This window comes from Balaenoptera borealis (assembly GCF_965194805.1).
Source record: "Balaenoptera borealis genome assembly, chromosome: 7".
Lineage (NCBI taxonomy): Eukaryota > Metazoa > Chordata > Mammalia > Artiodactyla > Balaenopteridae > Balaenoptera > Balaenoptera borealis.
In genome coordinates this window covers 114,695,434-114,702,567 of record NC_138864.1, presented here as the reverse complement: position 1 = coordinate 114,702,567, position 7,134 = coordinate 114,695,434, and positions in this window count along the sequence as shown.

The window sequence follows — 7,134 nt, the reverse complement described above, 5'->3', positions numbered from 1 at the left end:
GGATTATCTCTCCACATCTGGGATTCTAAAGTGTGTTTTGGGCTGTAATGGGAGGATTCTTTCACCTCTGATTTGAGAGCTCAGTCCTGCCACAAAGCTGGAACCTTGTTCTCCTTGCCTCTAGTGCCTGTAGGATGCTGGGCACCTAAAAGGCCCAAGTGCTGAGACTTCATCAATCTCAGTAAGCAGGTCATGTGATTGGTTGGGACCTGATTGCTAAATATTTACACATGTGGCAGAATGTGGTCTGAGACTTGTTTTCATCATAACACACCATCTGGAAGTGAGGTCCCTGTAGTTGTCACCTGCCTCTAATTATTGAAAGGCATGGGTATCTATCAAAAGGCAAGTAATAGGGGCTTCTCTAGTGGTGCAGTGGTTAAGAATCCACCTGCCAGCACAGGAGACACGGGTTTGAGCCCTGGCCCGGGAAAATCTCACATGCCATGGAGCAACTAAGCCCGTGCACCACAACTACTGAGCCTGCGCTCTAGAGCTCGTGAGCCACAACTGCTGAGCCGACGCACCAAAACTACTGAAGCCCATGCACCTAGAGCCTGTGCTCCGCAACAAGAGAAGCCACTGCAATGAGAAGCCCGCGCACTGCAACAAAGAGTAGCCTCCGCTCGCCGCAACTAGAGAAAGCCCACGCACAGCAACAAAGACCCAACGCAGCCAAAAATAAAAATAAAAATAAATAAATTTACAAAAAAAAAAAAAAAAAGTCAAGTAATAACCATGCATGACCAAACTGACTGAGGTACACTTGAAACAGCACTGCAGCCCCTTTCTTGTATCCTTCATGGTCTTCAGCCACAAATGCATGCAAGTGACAAGATGAATATCTGTAATATTTGCATTTCTTTTAAAAATCATTTCTTCTTTCTCAGATTACTCCTTCATAGTACCAAATAGAACTTAAATATATGTATCTGATTCAGGGAATCTGGCAGAACTAGGAGAGAAAGAACAAATCTAGAGAAGGTCTAATAAAATATAGTGTAGAGGAGGAAAAAAATTTCCCTTCTACCCTTCTAGCTTCTGTGACTGGTATAAGAATTAAATTGACATAAAACAGCTTAACAGGATGGAAAAAAAAAAAAACCGTAACTGCATATATACGCAAGGAAGGCCCACAAAAATATGAGATTTCAAATGTTGCCGGAGGATTGAGACTTATATAGCATTCCTGAGCTAAGGAAAGGGACTGGGGTGTGGCGCTTCTAAGTGGGGGAGGCAATTCATAGGACGGTGACAGGGGGAAATGTGTGGTGAATAAAGTTTGCCCTTTTATGTAAATAAGAATCTCAGGTGAAAACATGTTATCTCTGATAGTAGCTCTCTTCCTGGTACAGATATTCTTTCTAATGGAAGTTTCCTTTATTAATGTAGATTTTTCCCACAAATGGGGGAATTTATACTTTCTTTTAGGCAGTTAAGAGTTTTTCCCGAATCTGCTGGCTCTTGATTGCCTAGCTCAAAGTAATCTACATGCCAAAGTGGCATAATTTGGGGTGGAAAATTCTGAACCCCTTCAAGAATAATAATAGCTTTTTCGTTATTGCAAAATTAACTCTACCTCTCAGTACATAAAAAAATACATTCTATATATATTAAAGAAATAGACATAGACACTTTTAAAAATCATAGAAGAAACTGATAATATTTTAATTCTGGGAAGCCTACCCAGAATCAAAAAAAGATAAGATTGAGAGACTTCATTAGATAAAAGCAAAACACTGAGGTAAGACAAAAGATATCAGAAAAAATGTTAAAAGACAACAATCCAGCAGAAAATATTTGCAATGTGTAAAAAAATCAAAATAATTACTTGCAATTGCACTAATTAAGTGATGACAGAGATGATGGTTCTTAATCACTTGGAGGGTGTGTCTATCTGTCATCGATCTCAATATCATAATTCTTCCTCACTTAATGACATAATTTGAATATATTTCCATATTATTAAGTGTGCTTCTAGACAAAATTGTTAACAGCCCCACAGAATTCCACTGTGCTGAGTATGGTGTACAAGTTGCAGTTACTGCAGTGGCACTGTTCTGGAGGAAAGTGAGCTGGTCACTTGCCCAGAGACCTTCCGCCATCCTTCCCCGAGTCAGTGACACAGGCTCCTGCAAATAAACACTGGAGAAATATTTATGAAGTGGTGCCAAATTATTAGCCTGCATGGATGGTGTACCCCTACTGCTTTTGGTTCAGTTTTATCAGAGTCTTTTTTCTTCTTATTAAGTAGAAGATGGAAAAACATGCAATAGTATGAAACCAGTAAATGCGTGAAAATCCTTATGACTAATTTCTCAAATTACAAGCAACTTTCTCAATAAATACATATATCATCTTTCTTATCAATATTTTCATAAAATAACAGGAAACGGAGTTTGACATATAATACATGTATTAACTCCCCTCTTCTGATACCCTTAAATAATACTTTAATTCATAGAGAATACTAGATAAAAATTGTTTTGAGTATTTTTTATTTATAAATTTTGAAAAATTTTGTCGTCTATTAGTGCAAATATATTAAAATTTATTTAACAATTAAAATGAATTAAAATAATTTTGGGGGGACGTTCATGATTTCAAATAATTTTTCAAATAAAATGTTAAAAGTTTTACATTTGTAACATGTTAAGTGAAAAACAATGAGATCGCTTTAATGAAATTAAAATGCGTTCTAAAATACATTTTAATGTTCTTATGTTTATGACATAGTAGTAAATTTTCTTGATTAAGAAGTAGAAAATGCATAAGTGTGGAAAAAAGAAAAAAATCCAGTCTCAAAACTGTTAATATTTATTGTATTTCTTTTCAGTCATTTTCTTAGCAGAGGTTCCTCTCTTCCACCCTTCATGATTATTTTTACATTATATATACAGTGTAAATTCTTCATTTTTCATGTGACATAAAATAATGTATTTTTAACAGGATTTTAATTCTATAAGAAGGATCTTTCATCCAAAGAATGCACACTTAAGATATGGCCCCTCTATCTAACAGCCAGAAACAACACCAGGCTGCAGTAGATGTGTTTATAAATGAGTCCCTGTTCAGTACAGAACCTTTTAGGAATTTAGAGAAGACATTTGGATAACATAACTCCTTTCGGCTCTGTTCCCAATGGCAAAGAGAATGGCTTTTGGCAGCCTGGCTTGTGATATACTGCCAATCACCAGAGGCAACGCCTGATGATTAACCTAGAAAATCTCATTACTTTTGACTGATAGAAAAGGAAAGGGATAGTCTCCAATTTATAAATATTTGGTTCATTATTGCATGACAGACACAAAACACATTTTGTGGGAAGATATTATTTATGTAAAATACATCCTTCCAGTAGGTTGGCAAACAGACATCTTCAGTCTATAGATCAGTGATAGTTACAACAGACATCTTTTGTCCAGGCAGCTCTCAGGGTCATTGTACCTACAACGGATTCAAGCATTGAGCTGGGCATTTTTGTTTTAACCTCGGTCCAGAGAGGAGTCACTCACTCCATCATGCATTTCCCTTCAGTGAAGTCTAGCCTCCCTAGAGAAAGCCTGCTGTGGAAGGCGTGGCCTTCTCAAATATCAGTGCATAGTCTGGTTTATGCAGACACAATGAATAATGCACAGAAAATAAAATTAATGCAACTGACCCGAGGTATTTATCTATCTCTGGCACTAGAATTCCCTTCCCAGAAGTAGAAACCCTGACTCTGTGAAGAATGAAAAGCACATAGTACAACAATTTCAAAGCAAAACCCCCAGTGTGCACAAAACACTGCTTTGGATAAAAGATGGCAGCTGCCCAGAGCTGGAATGGTAGCTGGTTGCCATGGTTACCAAGGCTCTGATTCAGCCACCATATGCCACCTGGTGTTCTCAGCCTGAAAGAGCAGGTCTGTGGTGTCCTAGATTCGAGATGGAGCTATGGCCACAGTTCTTCAGAGAAATAGTACTAGCTTTGGATGTGAAGCAATATTTGCACTATTTTATCCATTGATAGATTTGGAGTCTACAGCCTTATCACTTGAGGCAGGGGTTCAGTTGGGGAGAGGAAACAAAAACAGCCCCTCCTCCTTTTTAAATAATTCTTTTACTGTCATGGAAACACTGCTATATGGACATTCATTCTCAAAGATCTTTGTCCTCTCTTCAGGGCAAATTTGCTCCCCAAATATGCTAGGTCATACAATATTGCAATAGCAACAAACTCAAACAATAATTGCAGAACGCTAGATTATACCAATTCTAAGGCATCCAGAATCTTTATTACCTTATTTCCTTCTAAAAGTGCTAATGGCAAATAATAGCTGTATGACTTTATTTTAATGTTGTGTCCAAATTTTATTTATATATATAAATTATTAATATATATTACAAATTATAATAATTTTTATCCTGTTCCATAATAGAATATAGAGGTTCTTAGTACTTGTCTTGGGCTTCCTTGAGAATGTTCATAGTCACTGGGTAGTTGTCCTTATGCAGTAATAAATAAATATACAACATACTATATAATGATAATGGCATATAAAAATTTCAGCCTTTACTATAAATTTTAGGGACTTCATGTTTGATTTTTGTATATTTATGATAAAGACACCAACTAGGTTTAGCAATTGCCAATGATTTAACTTTGAAAACAACATTTCGTGTTGTACTACTTTCTAATTTCAAGAGCTATTTAAAAAGTGATTACTGACTTCACATTAATGATTTGAGCATTCAAAATTGTATATGTTATTTTGCTGTCATTTTTACCAGAGCTGAGGAAACAATTATCAATATAATAAATAAGGTGGGTAAAAAAAATAAGAAAAAAATAGTAATTGTTACTCTTTTCAACTATTCCTGTATTGTGTCAGGATTTTTAATACTATGCAATTAAAAAAAGGAAATTTGATCTAGAGATTGCTATAACAATATCTTAAAATTTGGGGGTTTATCAAAACATCCTCATTATTCTAATTAATTGACTTTATAATAATAAATATTACAAATTTGAATTTATAAATTGCATTATGTCAATTAAAAATAGCTTTTATTTCTCTTATATATTGGGGTCCCAAATTCAATTTTTTTTTTCCCCAAATGGGTTCTGCTGCTAAAAACAAGTCTGAAAATCACTACATTTGATAATGTCAGGGCCCTAGTTAAATACCCTTTTGGAGAGGATTGACCCAATCTCAGTAGACAAATCAGTTGAGGGAATTTCAGGGAATTTGGCTTCCCTTCTGGTCCAGGTAGAAGTGCCAGTAGTTTTAATCAGCCTCCAAAGAAACTCCATTAACAGCCGTTCCCCATTTCCCCAAATCTCCCAAACCTAGGTAACCACTAATCTGCTTTCTGTCTTTATGGATTTGCCTATTCTGGACATTTTATATAAACGGAATCATATAATATATGATATATGACATTGAAAACAGAACGGATAAGATGTTGGTATCTGATCCAAAGTTAGAAAAGAAATATTACAATTCTCCAAAATACAGAAAAGATATTTGCTCTGTATCATAAGTTAGGTGAGAAAAGGCAAAAACTGCTCAAACTACTCTTGATCGAGTTTCTTTTACAAAGAAATAAAACACTTGAATTCTCAATGTTTCTAAAATTTTAAATTATGGCATAGTGAATAAATATTAGTTCTATGTTTTTCAATTTTACTCTACATTTATAATTAAGGATAAGAGAATTTTCAATGTTCTGACAAAAATTTTAAACATCACAGGCAATTTTAATTTTTCCTGTTGATTATTAAGATTGCATAGTTTTAGCTTGCATGGACTTTTTTTAATAGTCCTACATGCAAAGGGAGGATTGCCTGTAGTTGATATACTGTTGCTTCTTGGTATAAATTTATGTACATTTATTATTTAAAATAATTTAATATTATTAATGCTTTTCTACATTAAACTGCAAGCTTCTGTGTTGTGCCTGGCCCACAGAAGTTGCTTAATTTTATACATAAATAAATATTTTCTTTTTCTTGCATACCTCATTTCATTATGTTTATATTTGTTTATATTTACTTCTGGATACAGCCTTTACCTTATATATTGGTAAAATAAATGCTTTAAAATTTTCCAATTTTTAAACAGTATTGTAAATGTTCTGATCACCAGTGTGTGTGTGTGTGTGTGTGTGTGTGTGTGTAAAATAAAAGAGAAATGGTTTTAATCTAAAATTTCTTTTTTTCCCCCTGCTCACTCTGAAAGGAAAGCAATTACCAATCACCTACTTTCTAAAAATTGAAACTTCAACATATTAAAAAATACTATGATGTATAAGAAGATAATTTAGAATGATCTCTAGATACAAAGTAAATAGTCAAAAATCAACAGCTTTTCTTTATAATAGCATTCCAGTTAGAAATGGAAATTTTAAAAAATTTATAGTAACAACAAATTATATATTACCAAGTATAAGTTAAACAAGAAAGGTGGAACACTTATCTCAGGAAAACTATACAATTTTACTGAAGGACATAAAACAAAAGCTGGAATACAAAGACATACCATGTTCCTGGGTGGGAAGGTATAATATAAAGCTGTCAGTATTTCTCAGAATAACACGTAAATTGTATGTGATTCCAAACAAAATCCCAATAGAGCATTTGGGGGGATCTATTTTTGATCTGAAGGGAAAAAATGTGATAATTACCAAGAAATTATTGAAAAAGAATAATAGGGAACACCTAACATATACTAAATATACTAAAATATAAAGCAACAGTAGTTAGTAGTTTGAGTAGAATAAACAAATAGATCAGAGGAATAAAAAAGAACCCAGAAACAGACTTGTGTACATATGGGAGTTAAGTGTATAATAAATGGAGCATTTAAAATCAGTGAGGAAAGGACGGCTCCTTGAATATATTGCATTGGGACAACTAGATTTCCATTAAAAATATGGTTATGACTATTCTGCATAGCAAATGCAAAAGTATTTTCAGATGAATTAAAGATCTAAATGCAAACACACAAAGCAACTAGAAATGATTAGAAAAATAGAGGTGACATATAATTTTAGGGTAGGGTAAAAAAGTCAGAATGTCTAAAGGAAAATACTGACAGATTCAACTATATGACATTTTATTTTATATATGTTTTTCTTAGTCAGACTTTAT